Genomic DNA, 16,739 nt, shown 5'->3' with positions numbered 1-16,739 from the left:
ATATTATAAAGTGTTTTATAAAAATTTTCATTTCCAACTGTTTCTTAATAGTCCTAATCCAATTTGTCTTGACTTTGTGTCATGCAACCTTGCTACACCGAGTAGTAAATCTTTTGTAGCTTCTTTCCTTTGTTTATTTATTTATTTTTGAATAGAAGTATTGCTGCACTATACATACAAGATTACTTTAACTCTTTTTCAATTTGTAAGATTTCTATTTATTTTTCTTACCTTACTGCAGTGGTTTGTGTCTCTAACTCAATGTTTAGTTGAAGTGATAAAAATGGATGTTTTTGCCATGTTTGCTGATCTTAGAGGAAAATCATAGTCTTTTATGTATGATGTTAGCAATATATATTTTGTAGATTACCATTACCAGTTTGAGGAAATTCCCTTTTATTCATACTATACTGAGTATTTTTTATTATATATGAATATGTAACCTGTGAAAAACATTTTCTGTATCATAGAAAATAATATATTTTTTCTTCTTTACATTGATAATATGGCAAATACATCATTTAATTTTTGAATATTAAACCAACATGCCATATCAAAATAAAGTTGTTTACGGTTTTCCTGTACACAATGCTGGATTTTATTTGCTAATGTTTAAATAAAAATTTATGCATACACGAGCATAAAAACATTGGTTTTTCGTATTCTTTTGCTATAGTAACTGGGTCTAGTTTTGCTGTTTGGGTAATGCTGGCCTCATAAAATGAGGTTTCTCTTCCTCTGTTTTATACAAGAGTTGTGAAAATAGATGAGAAAACCTATAAACAAAGAGTTTAAAATAAGATTTTCAAGATTATAAAGCTAGTAAGAAAGTGGCAAAGCTATATCCCAAACCAGGCAGTCTGGCTCCAGGACCTATACTCTAAATTTTATTCCACATCTAACCTTAAGAGAGCTAAAACTACATGATTCCATGGGCGTTCAGAAAAGAGACAAGTTGGTTTCTGCATTGACCTGAAGAACAAAGGTCATACTTTGCCAGACACAGTTATAAAGGAATAGAAGCAGGAGAAGTTGTCCATTTGTCATTTCACTGACATGTAACTTAAGAGATGAAAAGAAACGTAGTCCTTATCTCTTGCAAGTCATTCTTTTATATTAAGAACATGGGACATAGAAATGATAATTGATTCTAAAAAGGTCACATAGCTATTTGGAAGGAAGTCTGGGAGTAGAACCTAGGTTTCCTGACTTCTAGATTAGAGTTCTTTCTACAAAACCTTCCACTTTGCAACATAGTGTGTAAATTGTTCTGTTATGTGCTGTTAGCATGAGTCCCAGTCTTTTAAACAGAACCCTTAAGCATTCTGAGGTTGGGGACTGCAGCATATAGAGAATAGTTATAAAAACAAAGATAAATGATAACTATAAAAAAAACCAAGCATATCAACCTGTATGGTTTTTTTTTCCTTTTAAACTAGCATGTATGGTGCATGTACTTAATTAATGAATGGAATGAATTTTAATGGTATTTTAACAAGTATTAATAGTATGAGCTATGATCTATCCCAAGTGATAGAAATACAAAGATGAATTGTGAAAAGGTAATTAAATACACAGCCAAAACATATCATCTTATCTCATAATTTGATACCTTTACTTCAAATGTTTCCCATACTTATTTCAAGTGTTTTTTCCCCGAATAGAATTTTTTAAAGACTTTATTTATTTAATTTAGAGAGAAGAGAGACAGGGGAGAGAGAGAGAGACATGTGGAGGAGCAGGAAGCATCAATATGTGCTTCCATATGTCATGTGTACCTTGACCAGCCAAGCCCAGGGCCTCAAACCACTGACCTCAGCATTCCAGGTGGATGCTTTATTCACTGTGCCATTGCAGGCCAGATGTTGAATAGAATTTAAAATGACACTCTGTTTCTCTTCAATCTGTCTTGTCCCTACCTCTATTATAGCACTAAGCACACCATATTGCATCCTGTTACGTAAAAAGTTTGTTATTTCTATGAGACTTTGGAAAATTGAGGGTCACATTCTAATTTTCTTATTTAAATTTGTGTCCTCTCCAGGCATAGTACAACCAAACATTAACACCATAATTGACACGTATTAGTAACCAATGTTGAATAAGCAGCAATATGCCTTCACCATTTTAATAGATACGTGGGTTTAACAATTAATTTCAGGGCAGTATTTTTCAAAGTCCTTATGAATTAAATCAGTGATATACTAATAACAAAATACTCACTATTTGTTCACTTGGTTCATGTTTCTTCTCCTTCCACTTTTAGATATCAATAAATTGTGATGCATAGATTATGTTAATTGAAGCAGATTTTACCTTAATTTGAGGTTGAAACATTTTCAACCTTCATTCCTGAATAGGTCATTGAGTGTGTGAAATCTATCATTTGGATAACATAGTACAAATTTGTTGAATGGCTTCATGTTTACTGAGCTGGAATTTCAGTGGCACGCAGATGAACCAGAGTAGAAATACCAAGAAAGCATAGAAAGTGAAAATCCTGAGGGGTTATTCAAGGGAAGAAAAAGTAAGATTGAGTTGCATAGTAGTTGAAGCTGTAGATTGGAGACAGAAAATAGTATATTGTCTAACCTCAACAACCAGAAGAATGTCTCTCAAAGAAATATTGAGGAGTAGGGAAAAGATAAATGTCCTGGGCAGTAAGGAGAATTTATATATAAACATGTCTATAGCACCTGATCATTCATATGGCAATACCACATAGGCCTTTGAATATAAAACTGAATGGTCAGTGAGAGAGCAGGGATGTAAATGGAATGATGTCATCAGAAAACTTAATACTACCCAAAGAAATACCAATCTGATATTTTTGATTTCCCAAAGGAATGGTTTAACTAAGTACAAGCAGAACCACTCACAGGTTCATGGCATCAAAGTCAAGTTATAGTCCCTACAGGGACATATGAATAAGCAAAAGGATCACTGGATATAAAAGGAAGCTTCTTATCTAAAAATGACAGAACCATCATTAACAACAAGAAAAGAAAAACTCAATTAAGAAGAAAGAAAGACTGTTCTGTGTGTGTGTGTGTGTGGGGGGGGACTATTATCCTCATTAGCCTTAGAGTCAAGAGATGTATGATTGTAACCATAAAACAAGAACAAGACTATACAATGTGCAGAAAGCTCATTCCATAACACGACATAGCTCTTAGAAATTAAAAATATGTGCTGACCTGTGTTGGCACAGTGCATAAAGCGTTGACCTGGAATGCTCAGGTCACCGTTAAAAACCCTTGGCTTGCCCAGCCAAGGCATATACGAGAAGCAGCAACTATGAATTGACGCTTTCTGCTCCTTCCCCTGCCTTTCTCTCTCTCTAATAAAAATAATTAATAAATAAAATCTTTTTTTAAAGGAATACTTAAAAAAAGAAATTAAAAATATATCAGCAATTCTAATTGAAATATAGAAAGTAAAGTTAAAAGAGATTTCTAAAAAAGCACAAAAAATACAATGAGCTAGATAATATGAACTTATTAAAAAATTGAAGACCAGTCCATGAGACCTACTGAACAAAAAACATAGGAAAAAATGGTCACTGAAATATTTCTTTAAAGAGTCCTATAACTAAAGAACATGAGTTTCTAATCCAGAAAGATTGTGCTTGCGCATGCCTAACAAAAAGATGAAACAAACTCAGAAAGACCACCTAACTACAAAATTTAAAAAGACAAGGAATTAAGAAAAAAAAATCATACCAGTTTCCAGAGAGAAAGATGAAAAGACATAACATATACACACCATGTCTCAGTGAAGCCTGGCTTTAGACTTCCCAATAGCAACATTAGAAATGAGGATGCTAGAAAATAAATACCATCAAAATTCAGAAGGATCATTCTTTCAACTAGAATTATAGTTTAGCCATGTGTGAGCATAGGTTACGTGAAGGTAGGATGAGGGAAGTTTTACAAATTAAAGATCTCAAAAATATTACATTTTACAGTGTTATTCTAAAGAGGCTACTGGAGAAGGTGCTTCACCAAAACCAGGGGCACAAGAACTAGCACAAGAAATGAGATACAGGACCTAAGGGATCCAAATAAAAAGAGCCAAGAGGTCTACTCACAAGATTGGTAAAAGTAGATTCCAGGTCACGAGAAACAGGGTCCACAGGCTTGGAGCTGATGAGAAAGCCCAGAGGAGGCTTCCCCAGGAAGATACAATTTATGAAATTCATAGGTTTCTGAATGTATTGATAAGATTTTTTTTTTTTTCATTTTTCTGAAGCTGGAAACGGGGAGAGACAGTCAGACAGACTCCCGCATGCGCCCGGCCGGGATCCACCCAGCACGCCCACCATGGGGCGACGCTCTGCCCACCAGGGGGTGATGCTCTGCCCATCCTGGGCGTCGCCATGTTGCTACCAGAGCCACTCCAGCGCCTGAGGCAGAGACCACAGAGCCATCCCCAGCGCCGGGGCCATCTTTGCTCCAATGGAGCCCTGGCTGCGGGAGGGGAAGAGAGAGTCAGAGAGGAAAGCGTGGCGGAGGGGTGGAGAAGCAAATGGGCGCTTCTCCTGTGTGCCCTGGCCGGGAATCGAACCCGGGTCCTCCGCACACTAGGCCGACGCTCTACCGCTGAGCCAACCGGCCAGGGCTTTGATAAGATATTTTAAAATTAGCAGGTTTTTGAATTAAAATAATATAATTGCTCACTACTAACTCCAGGTTCCTGGGCTCTCCTTGGTTCCCCTACTCTCCTTCGTAAACAACCTCCTATGAACAGTCTTCAAAGTGTATCCCGCTTTCAGAGTGCTAATGGATTTCGGTTGCATAGCTAACTGGAATGGTAAAATTCCATTAAATATGTTAGACATTAAAAAAAACACTTTTTTTGCCTTTGGATTTAATGGCTTATTTTAATATAGTAGTAACTTCAGGTCATTTTGAACTTTAATGCAGTTATTCAGCTAACAGGAAGTATTTATTAGCATATCAGAATTTGTCCACTATGCAGATGAGCAAAGTAACTACACTAATTATCTGCATGTAAGGGATGAGAGAAACAGGCAGTGATTGGGACCTTTGATATAGCTACATAAAAGTATCATCATATAAAAAGAAGATGCATGTAAGGATTATGCATTATATCCACTTATCATTTATTTATGCCAATTGTGCTAAAATTTAAGGAAGTAGCTTTGTCTTTGATGTAGCTCTATCACTTGGGGTAGAATACAAAATGAAAAGTATAAACCAAAGGGACTTTCTAAGTGAGAAATCACCTGTCCTAAGTCCATACTTCTTTCTTTCTTTTTTGTGTGTGACAGAGACTGAGATAGAGAGAGGGACAGATAGGAAGGGAGAGAGATGAGAAGCATCAATTCTTTGTTGCTGCACCTTAGTTTCTCATTGATTGCTTTTTCCTATGTGCCTTGACTGGGGGGCAACAGTAGACTGAGTTACCCTTGATCAAGACTGTGACCTTGGGCTCAAGCTGGTGAGCCTTGCTGAAACCAGATGAGCCCACGCTGAAGCTGGCAACCTCAGGGTTTTGATACTGGGTTCTCCGCAACCCAGTCCGATGCTCTATCTACTGCACCACCGCCTGGTCAGGAAGTCCATACTTATTTCTTATTGTATATTATGGTGGAACTCTAACTTCTTGTTAATTGTGAAAGAGAGTTACAAGTATTCATTTTCACTTCATTAGTACACTAACACAGAAGAACTGTGGGAAGTGAAATGGAAGGAGGCAGTATCAGGCCTCAGAAGCAATTTCTGTTTACATTTGACCTAGTGTACTGTCTTCTGTGCTTTTTGTAAATCCTAATGGGCCCTGCTCTCTACTTCAAGAAAATTTGGTTCCCTGGAGAGCTACTTTGCTAGCCTTCATTTAGGAGAAATGTTATTTACTCCAATTCACTTAGAGATTATAGAATAATGTTCAACGAAGCAACACCATTTCCAAAAAGTCTCTAAAAGTTTTCAAATCAGGTACACAAGAGATCTTGACTAGGGCTTTCTATTATTTAACATGTTTTCTTGTTTCTGCTCTTTCCCTCTTGCTTATTTTTATTTATTTTTAAATATAGCTCTTATTTTAAACTAGAAAATTGTAAAATTATTTGAAAAATAATTTTAGAAGAAGGAAATAAACTATACATAAAAATATTATCATATTATGGTGATTATCTAGTATTTATAGGTTTATAAATGATACCATGCTACACATTTTATGTTTAGTCATATTTTCTATATATTATTATATAATGATTATTATGTCATACAATTATGTACTTTAGAAAACAAGATGAAAATTAAATTAGTATTTAAAAATAGCAGAGATGAAATTTGTTTGTGAATTATATGCACATATAGCAACTACTCATCAGAATTTGATTACATTTTTCAAACTAAAATACTTAATTTGGAAGGGTATGTCATAGATCAAGGATAGACGATTGCTCCATACTAGTGTGTGATGTCCAATGGTATAAAGACCAATCCAGAACTATCTGGTAGAGAGATTATTGGGTCAGACATCAAACAACCATGTTCTAACATAGGTGCTATTACTTACCAACTACAACTTGGGTAAGTCAATCAATGAAAATAATTTTTAAATGGCTACTTGCTCATGCATCCTATATGTGCACATACCATATTTTACTTAACTAATTCCCTAATGATGGATACTGAGGTTGATTCCGGTTTGTCAATATTAAAACAAATGTGAACTTTGTTGTATATAAATGAGGCACTAAGTGTGATCTTGGTCACCTATTCCTGAGAGATTATCTGCTTCTGTTGTCCTCCTTCCCATTTGTTTAGCTCTTTGCTCTAAGAGCAAACTCGGAGAGGCAGGGATTCATGGTGGAAGAAAATCAGTAAAGCCAGAGAAACCAAGGATGAAATATTTGCTCTTCTGTTGATGTGTTTCAACACTGTAAATTTACCTAATTTTTCTTAAAATAATGATGAGATGATATATAGGATTTTCACTCCTACAATGCATATACCCCTGAGGACACAGCAAATCAAGAGCTGCTCCGAGGTGTGGTATCAGACCAAATGATCCCGTGGCCATATGCCTTCTATTACACCCCTTTGCTAGAAATTGGTGCCTTTTGTCAAAGACAGTGTCATGCTGGGTTTTTCGGTGGATTTAATGCTTGTAAAGTTTTTAAATAGTGATTCAGAAAAGGCAAAACTATACTCTAGATATGTATTCTTTCTGTTTAGAATTAAATTGCAGTTTATTTAAGGTGGAAGGAGTCAAATGTAATCAATGTACCACCAAATGGCTTTATTTCCTTTATATAGGGTGCCATTTAGGACTTAGTGTTGGTCTTTGTGGCTGGCAAGTTGGATGTTTAGCAATAGCCAGAGCTAAATTAGCTTTGTTGAGTGAAAATTTATGCAGTTGGTTCCATGCATATCTTCCATCCTTATTACCCTGAGTCTTTTGTGAATCTATTGTGACTGCTATGCAGTAGACAATGACAGAGGCCAGCTGACTGTGTCAGAATTAGTGGTCAAGTAATTGTGCCTTCCTGTTTGTTTAATGATGTGGAGCCTCTTTGGTGGGGATTAATAAGAAATACAAAGAATCTCATCTGGTGTGCCCACTTCGATAATGCCATCAACACGCCTCTTCCTGTACCACCTTGTTCCTAAACCTCAGATTTTTTTTAAATTTATTTTATTCATTCTTTTTAGAGAGGAGAGAGAGAGAGGAGAGAGAGACAGAGAGAGAGAGAGAGAAGGGGGCAGAAGCTGGAAGCATCAACTCCCATATGTGCCTTGGCCAGGCAAGCCCAGGGTTTTGAACCGGCCACCTCAGCATTTCCAGGTCGACACTTTATCCACTGCGCCCCTAAACCTCAGATTTTTATCTTTCCAGATCTGGACCAATCAGCCAGACCATTTGTCACTTCATATGTCCTTAAATATTCTCACCTTGGGCCACTTCTCTTTCTAGACAAAGCAATGACTAAGCATATGACTTGAAGCTATGCTCAGTGAAAAAATGCTCCTTATTTTTTCTTTAGTGGGACGATCAGTATAGCAGCAAACCATTTTAGCTGGCATTCATATGTGAGGCCAATTTGTCTCTGAACAAAGCTTGCTCTTTTTCCTCCTCTGGGGATGAGACTGACCTCCATGTGGCTATGGGTGAAAGTCAGAAGTGTCAGTGCAACAGTGGAACTGCCATGGGGCATAGGCCACATACTTTTTTTTTTTTTCCGAAGCTGGACACGAGGAGGCAGTCAGACAGACTCCGCATGAGCCCCACCGGGATCCACCCAGCATGCCCACCAGGGGGCAATGCTCTGCCCATCTTGGGGTGTCGTTCTGCCACAATCAGAGCTATTCTAGCGCCTGAGGCAGAGGCCATGGAGCCATCCTCAGTGCCCGGGCCAACTTTGCTCCAATGGAGCCTTGGCTGTGGGAGGGGAAGAGAGAGACAGAGAGGAAGGAGAGGGGGAGGGGTGGAGAAGCAGATGGGTGCTTCTCCTGTGTGCCCTGGCCGGGAATCGAACCCTGCACACCAGGCTGACACTTTACCACTGAGCCAACCGGCCAGGGCTGGCCACATACTTTTTTTTTTTTTTTTTTTTTGGTATTTTTCTGAAGCTAGAAACGGGGAGAGACAGTCAGACAGACTCCCGCATGCGCCCGACCGGGATCCACCCTGCACACCCACCAGGGGCGACGTTCTGTGCACCAGGGGGTGATGCTCTGCCCCTCCGGGGCGTTGCTCTGCCCCTCCGGGGCATCGCTCTGCCACTCTAGTGCCTGGGGCAGAGGCCAAGGAGCCATCCCCAGCGCCCAGGCCATCTTTGCTCCAATGGAGCCTTGGCTGCGGGAGGGGAAGAGAGAGACAGAGAGGAAGGAGTGGGGGGGCAGAGAAGCAAATGGGCGCCTCTCCTTTGTGCCCTGGACAGGAATCGAACCCGGGTCCCCTGCACGCCAGGCCGACGCTCTACCGCTGAGCCAACCGGCCAGGGCCGCCACATACTTTTGATGTGGTGTTGTTGCCAGGTTCTTCCTTCAAAGGCCTTGGCATCTCTTTGTCAATGGGATCAGGGTCTGGAATTAAGCTCAGGTCCATAAACTTTGCAAATTGATCCCTTCCTCTCCCTCTCTCTCCTCCCCTCCCCTTTGATTGTAAAAATTGAGCAATGACCTCATTGGCTGTCCAACTTTCTTGACCCTTGAGGCTTTGAGTTCTAGTGAACATGTCCTTACATCCTTGCCATGGGGCTTTATTGGCTTTTGCTACAACCTGGTCTTTTATTAGGATATTAACTCTACTTCCTTCTGATGGTTAAATGATTCTACCTGGTGTCTCTTATGAGGGTAGGGGTAGGGGTAGGGGAGGGGGTATATACAATCTCTATTGTTGTCAGTGAGAATCTATGACCATCAGCCCTGTTACAGGTGACAGCAAACATTGAGGTTTAGACTGATGTTAGTGTTTCTCTTACTAGTGCATTTATACCATTTTGGTCAATGAGGTGCCCTTCATGTCCTGGAGAACAGAAGGAATTTTTCTGCCCTACACAGTATGTTCACTCTAACACGCCTACTTCCCTGAGCTTTTAGAGCCTTTCTTTTGGAGTTAGCCATGGGCAGTTCTACTAATGTAGTATAGAACATTACTTTCCCCATGTTTCAAGAGCAGTATGTTAATGTTGTTTCCTGAGATACTTGCCAAAGTGCTATATCCTGTATTGCAGGAGAATGCCCAGAAGTTCCTGGAGTTATGTTATGACTTGTCTTAGTAATTGCGAGTTGGCAAAGAGGGGAGGTATACGTTGATTCTAAAGGGTATATATGTTGTCTTGAAAGGCAGAAGTTCCCACTATATCTTTCAGAAGGGAGCTGTACCTTCTAACATAAGAAGTGGGCCCCTTCTGCAGATCCAGAGAGAGTTTAATGGAGTGTAAAATCTCAAGGCTTTCAAGTGAAAAATAGACATCTTCCAGCCTGGCATCAATATCCCACTCTTCCTCAACCACGCTTGGCACAGCCAACGTGGGGCATATATAGAAGACTAATAATTAACCTTCCCTGAACTTTGCTACTTATATAATTAGGTCCTGGTCCAATTCATTAGATTTCTCTTCTCTGGAACTCTGCTATTCTTTATAATTAACTCATGAACTACTCCCCAAGGTTTTCAGCCCTCTGGCTATAAAAGATGAGTCTCTTTTTGTACTGCCAAAGAGGACTTCTGCCTTGGACATTTACTTTTATCCAGTGATTAACCACCTTGTACATTTTAAAATCCTCCTCTAGTACATACACGGTACCTAGCAAAAAATATTGAGATACAATTGTTCTTATAATTTGCACTTCCAAAGAACTTAAAAAAAATATTATACCAGGCCCTGGATGGTTGGCTCAGCGGTAGAGCGTCGGCCTGGCATGTGGGGGACCCAGGTTCGATTCCCGGCCAGGGCACATAAGAGAAGCACCCATTTGCTTCCCCACCCCCCCTCCTTCCTCTCTGTCTTTTCTCTTCCCCTCCCGCAGCAAGGCTCCATTGGAGCAAAGATGGCCCGGGTGCTGGGGATGGCTCCTTGGCCTCTGCCCCAGGCGCTAGAGTGGCTCTGGTCACGGCAGAGCGAAGCCCGGGAGGGGCAGAGCATCGCCCCCTGGTGGGCAGAGCGTCGCCCCTGGTGGGCGTGCCGGGTGGATCCCGGTCGGGCGCATGTGGGAGTCTGTCTGACTGTCTCTCCCTGTTTCCAGCTTCAGAAAAATACAAAAAATATATATATATTATACCTGCCAGTGCATTTTTATCTTATCTCAAAGATAAGGTGTTAACTATTGGCAGAACGTAGTAATTGCATGCAACAACCTCAAACCAATAGGGTCTTCTTTTGTGCTTTGGTGACAGGTGGTCCAGGTCAAAAATCCTAATTTAGAGTCTGCTTCCTTGGACTGCTGGTGGTACCAACATTCTTATGGAAGTTTGCCTGGGAAATAGATTGTGACGCTGGGGATTTTTATTCTGAAAATGTTTAAGGGACTCCCTTCAGGGTTAACATCTGTGGAAGAATGAAAGAAGCAAGGTCAAACAGAGGGAAGAAGTGAACTGTGATGCAGGTGCACCAGGGGTCTTTGTGCATCCAATGGATGCTCTGTAGAGATGGGACAAAGCTTCAGAATTTTTCTAACTTGAGGCAAGGGCACCATGTGTTTATATTCCAATATCAACCAGTCGTTGGATGCATGCTGACCTCCAGGAGGGAGATGTGACCTTGAACAAAAATATTCTTTTCAGTTGAGAACAATTTTCTGAGAGTGAAGCAGCTAGAAGCTGTCAGCAGTAAACATTCCTAGAAGCTGGGAGAAAGGTGTGCCTCAGTCTGGAAGGGGAATCTAGGTGGCCCACGCCTCCATTCCAGTAAACAGACATATATTTTAAATAACATTAACATAAAATATATTTTATTTACTTTGTCAATGATTTCTAGAATACACTTCTAGCATTAGTATACAATGTCACTAATAACCTGTGAATATATTATTCTATATAAATTTATATACATACAGATATATCCTTCATAAATTAGGTGGGTCTTATATGTTTATATTTTTCAAACAGCTTGAAACTATTATATAAATAATTATACAATTTTACTATAAGTCATCAGTGTTATTTCATAAAAACATGATTATAATTATATTCTTTATTATAATAAAAGCTGATATTAAAAAGAGAATAAATGTGAAGAAAAAACAACAAAGTAATGCTACATTATATGTTATTTTCAGTACTTGAAAAAAAAAAGGCAGAAATAATTCATGGTAGCCAAAGGGTTTGAAGAGAATATTTTACAAATACTTTGGAGAAAAGGGAGCCAAAGATGTAAGGAAGAAACATTAATAAATAAAGACTAGTAAGTTAATGATGATTCTGAAGGGTCTGAGCCATTGAGCTCTTTTTAAAAATTCATATTGGAAAGAAATAACAGAATGGAAAGCTTTGGATTATTTAGCAATAATCAGTCAGACCTTGGAAAATTACTTATTCAATGAAAAGAAAATATGGTGAATATCTCTTACTAAAGAAATGGGGATTAACTTTAAAATATTAACAACTGGTTTTAGATCTCTTTCTGTGTGTGTGCGTGTCTGTGTGTATGTGTTTAAATATGTTGTAAATTGATGCCCTCTACTTCTTGTCTCATTGTTTGGCTCTTGGTTTTGATCCTTAGGCTGTTTCTTTTCAAAAGAAATTTCCAGGCCTCTGAATTGGAGTATACCATGTGCTCCCCAGACAAGTGACTTCTTTCTCTGATAGGCAGCACAGCAGCTGACTTTCCCAATAAAAAAATAGCAGGATCCTTTCTTTCTGATGAGCTGTGCTTGTCCAGACCCAGCACTGCCTGCAGGCACCAGTTACAGGCAGCTGTAATGCTGGAACTAGAACATGATAGAGATGCAAACAAAATCATCTTGATATGGTAATTTTCTTTCCAGTAATCTTACTTGTTGACAAGAGCTTTACATTTTATAAAGCAAATACCATCTCTGTAAGTGTTCAGTCCATGTTCCATTCTGGATTCAGAATTAAAATAAAACCAAACTTAGCCTGAGGGAAGGGAAAATAATCCTACCATCCTCACCTAATATTCTCAGGTTCACATAAGAAGCTGTTTCATCTTTTGCTCGCTTTCCTGGTGAGATGCCAACTTTAACATGTATGACAACTACCAATGTTGAATCTCAATGAGATGCTTTGCTATAAGATCTATTTTAAATTACTTTTATTATAAAATGTGATAGAAAAAAAAGTTTAATTCATGATCTTTCATATTTACTCACTCTAATTTGCTGAAGAAGTACCCCAAAGAGTTCATCCTTTATCTGAGTGAATCCTAGGTCATTGTTATACACATCATAATAAAGAGTAATAAACAAAAGTGAAGTCAGAAAGGCCAATAGAACTTGTACTGGAAAAAACAGAGCCTCTGAAAAGAAGAGAGAATGTCCGGTAATGTATTAATAGCTACAGGACAAGTGTAGGCGTTTGGCGCTGACATGTGTCCCCCCAAAATCCAGATGTTAAAGCCCTAATCCTTAGTACTTCAGAATGTTACCATTTTTTGGAGATATGACTTTTAAGGAGGTGATTAAATTAAAATAAGATTATTAGGGTGGCCCCTAATCCAACATGACTGTGTCTTTATAAGAAGTGGGGATTAGGACACAGACACACGTAGAGGGATGAGCAAGTGAGGAAACACAGAAGATGGCCATCTACACATTGAGAAGCCTCAGAAAAAACCAACCCTGCCACAGCCTTGACTGATACCACACTTACAGCCCCCAGAACTGTGAGAAGAGAGATTTCTGTTGTTTAAGCCACCTAGTTTGCTTTACTTTGTTATGGTGAGTCTAGCACAGGGGTCCCCAAACTTTTTACACAGGGGGCCAGTTCACTGTCCCTCAGACCATTGGAGGGCTGGACTATAAAAAAAAAAAAACTACGAACACTGCACATATCTTATTTTAAAGTAAAAAACCAAAACGGGAACAAATACAATATTTAAAATAAAGAACAAGTAAATTTAAATCAACAAACTGACCAGTATTTCCATGGGAACTAGGCTCCTCTCACTGACCACCAATGAAAGAGGTGCCCCTTCCGGAAGTGCGGTGGGGGCCGGATAAATGGTCTCAGGGGGCCACATGTGGCCCGTGGGCCGTAGTTTGTGGACCCCTGGTCTAGCAGACTAAAACAGAAAGAAAAATTCATGATGGTCTGATAAAGGAGGATAGCTTGGCATTGTCTGCAAAGAGGAAGGCCTGAAAGTTTAGGGACAGCTGCTTTGTGGTTTGGATTTTAAGACAAAGTTTAAAAATAAAGTGTGACATATATAAATATTAGGTATATAATCCCTTTTGGGCTTCCCCTCCTTACTCCCTCACTCCCTCGCTCGCTCTCTCTTTCTTCCTTTCTTGGATGAAAAAGGAGCCACAGGCTGAACCTGACAAACTCTTTTTTGCATCTATAATAATGTACCTGGTAACAACAAGCCTTTGAAATGACAGGGTCATCTTTTCCTACCCAGCTCAGGCACAACCACCTCACCAGAGCAGAAACCACAAATCCCTTCATTGTTATTATTATCATGTTAATTGTTTACTGTTAACTTTCTCATGCCTGCCTATGTAAAAGAAGTTTAAGTCCATATATTTTTACATTTTATTCAGTCCCCTTAAGTCTTCCCCTTTGATTCTGATGTATAACATAAGTGGTGAACTTATTTACTTCACCATTTTTCCATAGCATTTTTCTCAATCCATTGAGACTTTGCTTCCTGGCAATTGTCGACATTTTGGCTCAAATAAACTTATAAAAATCTTGCAGTTTTGGACATTCCTTATGTTGACACTTTCTTTTGAGAGAGGTTGCATCAAAAACTTTATTTTAAAATTATTTTTGTATATTGAATGCATGTTCTTTGACTTTGTACAGAAATTAGAAAAAACACCCAGTGCTTGATATTCCATGTATTATTAATGCTTATCAGCTATCCAGTGCTTACTCTGTGACAAAAGATTTAAATCCCTCTAATCACCATAAAGAAATGTTCTAGGCCAAAAAAAAAAAAAAAAAAAGAGAAATGTTCTAGGCTAACAGATGTGAAATAACCTAAAAATTAAATTCTAGACCTGGAATGTAACCGAGATTAAGATAATTGTAACAGTCAAGTCCCTTCTAGATTATACCTGCAGTTTGTCAGAACTCTACCTTTGGAGCAGTTGGTGGTTTTGGTAGACTTGTTGCCTTGCCAAGAGCCCATTTACCAACCTTGGATTACCCATCTCCCAGCTTCGGAGTGTTGGCTGCTAACAGGTGAATTAAATTCTTTCCTTAGATGGCCTTGAGGAGGACTTGTCCTTGCTGGAACCCCCAAGGTTTTAGACTGAGGTTTCACTCGATCTGCACGCGGTGTTCGTGGGCTTCTCCCTTCTAATTTTCTCACTGCCTTATCTGTTTCATCTGAGAATAAATAGTTAGTTCCCGCTTATCTGAGGTTTTTCTTGCCAGCTTTTTCAGTTATCTGCCATCAATTGCGGTCCAAAAAATATTAAGTGAAAGATTCCAGAAATAAGCAATTCACAAGTTTTAAATTGTGTGCCACTCTGAAAAGTGGGACGGAATCTCACACAGGTTCACCCCATCCCGGCCAAAGCTCAAATCACGCCTTTGTCCAGCATCTCCCAACTGTGGACCCGCCTTCCCATTAATTACCTCATAGCGGACTCGGTTTATCAGGTGGACTGTTGCTGTGCCGCAGTGCTCGTGCTCAAGTAACCCTTACTTTACTTCACAGTGTCTCATTCCCCTCCTTCATCTCATCACATAGGAATAAGCACGAGCTCATTTTATCATCTCACACCCCAGGAATAAGCATGAGCAGAGTACAATAAGATACTTTGAAACAGAGAATCTCTTATCCGAAAGGGGACCAGGCCTTTTAGATCTGCCTAGATCCGGACATTAGGGTGTGAGCTTTTTACTTTGTGCAGGAAAAATTTCACAACCTGAATTCAAGTGTTTTGAGAGTATACTTTTTAAAAGCGGAGGACAGTGAAATAAGGAAGGGCTGAGGATAGAAGAAGCTACAAGAGAGCCGGGGTGGGGCTGCTCTGGATCTCTAGAAATCTTATGGGAAAGAAATGCGCCTACACCGGGAAGTCAGAGAAAAGGGGGCCTTGGATACAGGTGATTAGCCAGGATGATCTTCTGCTACCCACTGCTCCTCTGGTTGCAAGTCTTGTGGGGGCCCTCAATGTTTAGGAGATACACACCTGTGGGGGAAGAATAGGTGGAAAGAAAAGGTGCAGGAGTGTTCCTGGGAGGGAGAGCTTGGTCCTTCGTTTTCAAGGTTTTTAAAGGATGGGAGTTTAAGGGAGATCTCAGTAGAAGAGTTGGCTTTTTCAGGTGTGCCCGTTTAGGATTGTGGTCTCTACCAATTGGTCAGAGCTATAAGGGGGGTTCTAAATTGTCATTATAACTTGTCCTGGCATCATCCACCTGGTTTTGCTGCTTTTCTGTGGCTGGACCTAAAATACAACTGTAAGCTAGATGTTAGCTGTAAGGAGGTGATCTTCTGTTACTAGCTGTAAATTGCTTGGCCAGTTTATTCAGCTTTCTTCTCAGTCTCCCCATTTATTTGCCAAGGCATTTTCCTAGCTTTTTAGTATTCTGTCTCAAGACCACACTTTTATTACAGTATTTGTTATCATTGTTCTATTTTATTAGATATTGTTGTTCATCTCTTACTGTACCTAATTTATAAATTAACAGGATTATGAGGATTCAAGAAAATGTATTACAAATGCTTGGCTTTATAAAAGTGAGCTAGCATCAATGTGGAGAACCTTAAATGATTCCCAACAGCATTACATTATTTTCTTAAAATGAGTTGAGTACAGGTTGCACTGATTTGGGGTAACAAGAAAGAAAAGAGCCAGAGATGTGGAAGAGAGTTGAGAGGATATAGTAATAAATTGTGAATTGATGGGTAGCTGTGCCAAGGGAACATAAGATGATAATCTACAATTATTAAAAAAAAACCCATAAAAATGATTACATGATTTTCAGGATAACCCAATTCAGCATTTTTTCCATGGGAATTTTATTTTTCTAATAGTCTATTTAATTGAATAATGATGGGTGAAAAGATATGCAAGGTGCCCTTATTTTCCCCATGTCACTAAAATAATATACTGTAAAATATA

The 16,739-nt window shown here is 39.2% G+C and overlaps 1 non-coding gene across 1 annotated transcript; it reads right to left on the bottom strand.

Moving 5' to 3' along the window:
* Positions 1-4,545: 4,545 nt before the first annotated feature.
* TRNAT-AGU (transfer RNA threonine (anticodon AGU)) lies at positions 4,546-4,621 on the bottom strand. The gene has a single exon. It is a non-coding gene; the product is annotated as a tRNA-Thr (tRNA).
* Positions 4,622-16,739: the final 12,118 nt, after the last annotated feature.

Source organism: Saccopteryx leptura, chromosome 2 (assembly GCF_036850995.1).
Source record: "Saccopteryx leptura isolate mSacLep1 chromosome 2, mSacLep1_pri_phased_curated, whole genome shotgun sequence".
NCBI lineage: Eukaryota > Metazoa > Chordata > Mammalia > Chiroptera > Emballonuridae > Saccopteryx > Saccopteryx leptura.
This window is presented reverse-complemented; position numbering and strand designations above follow the sequence as displayed.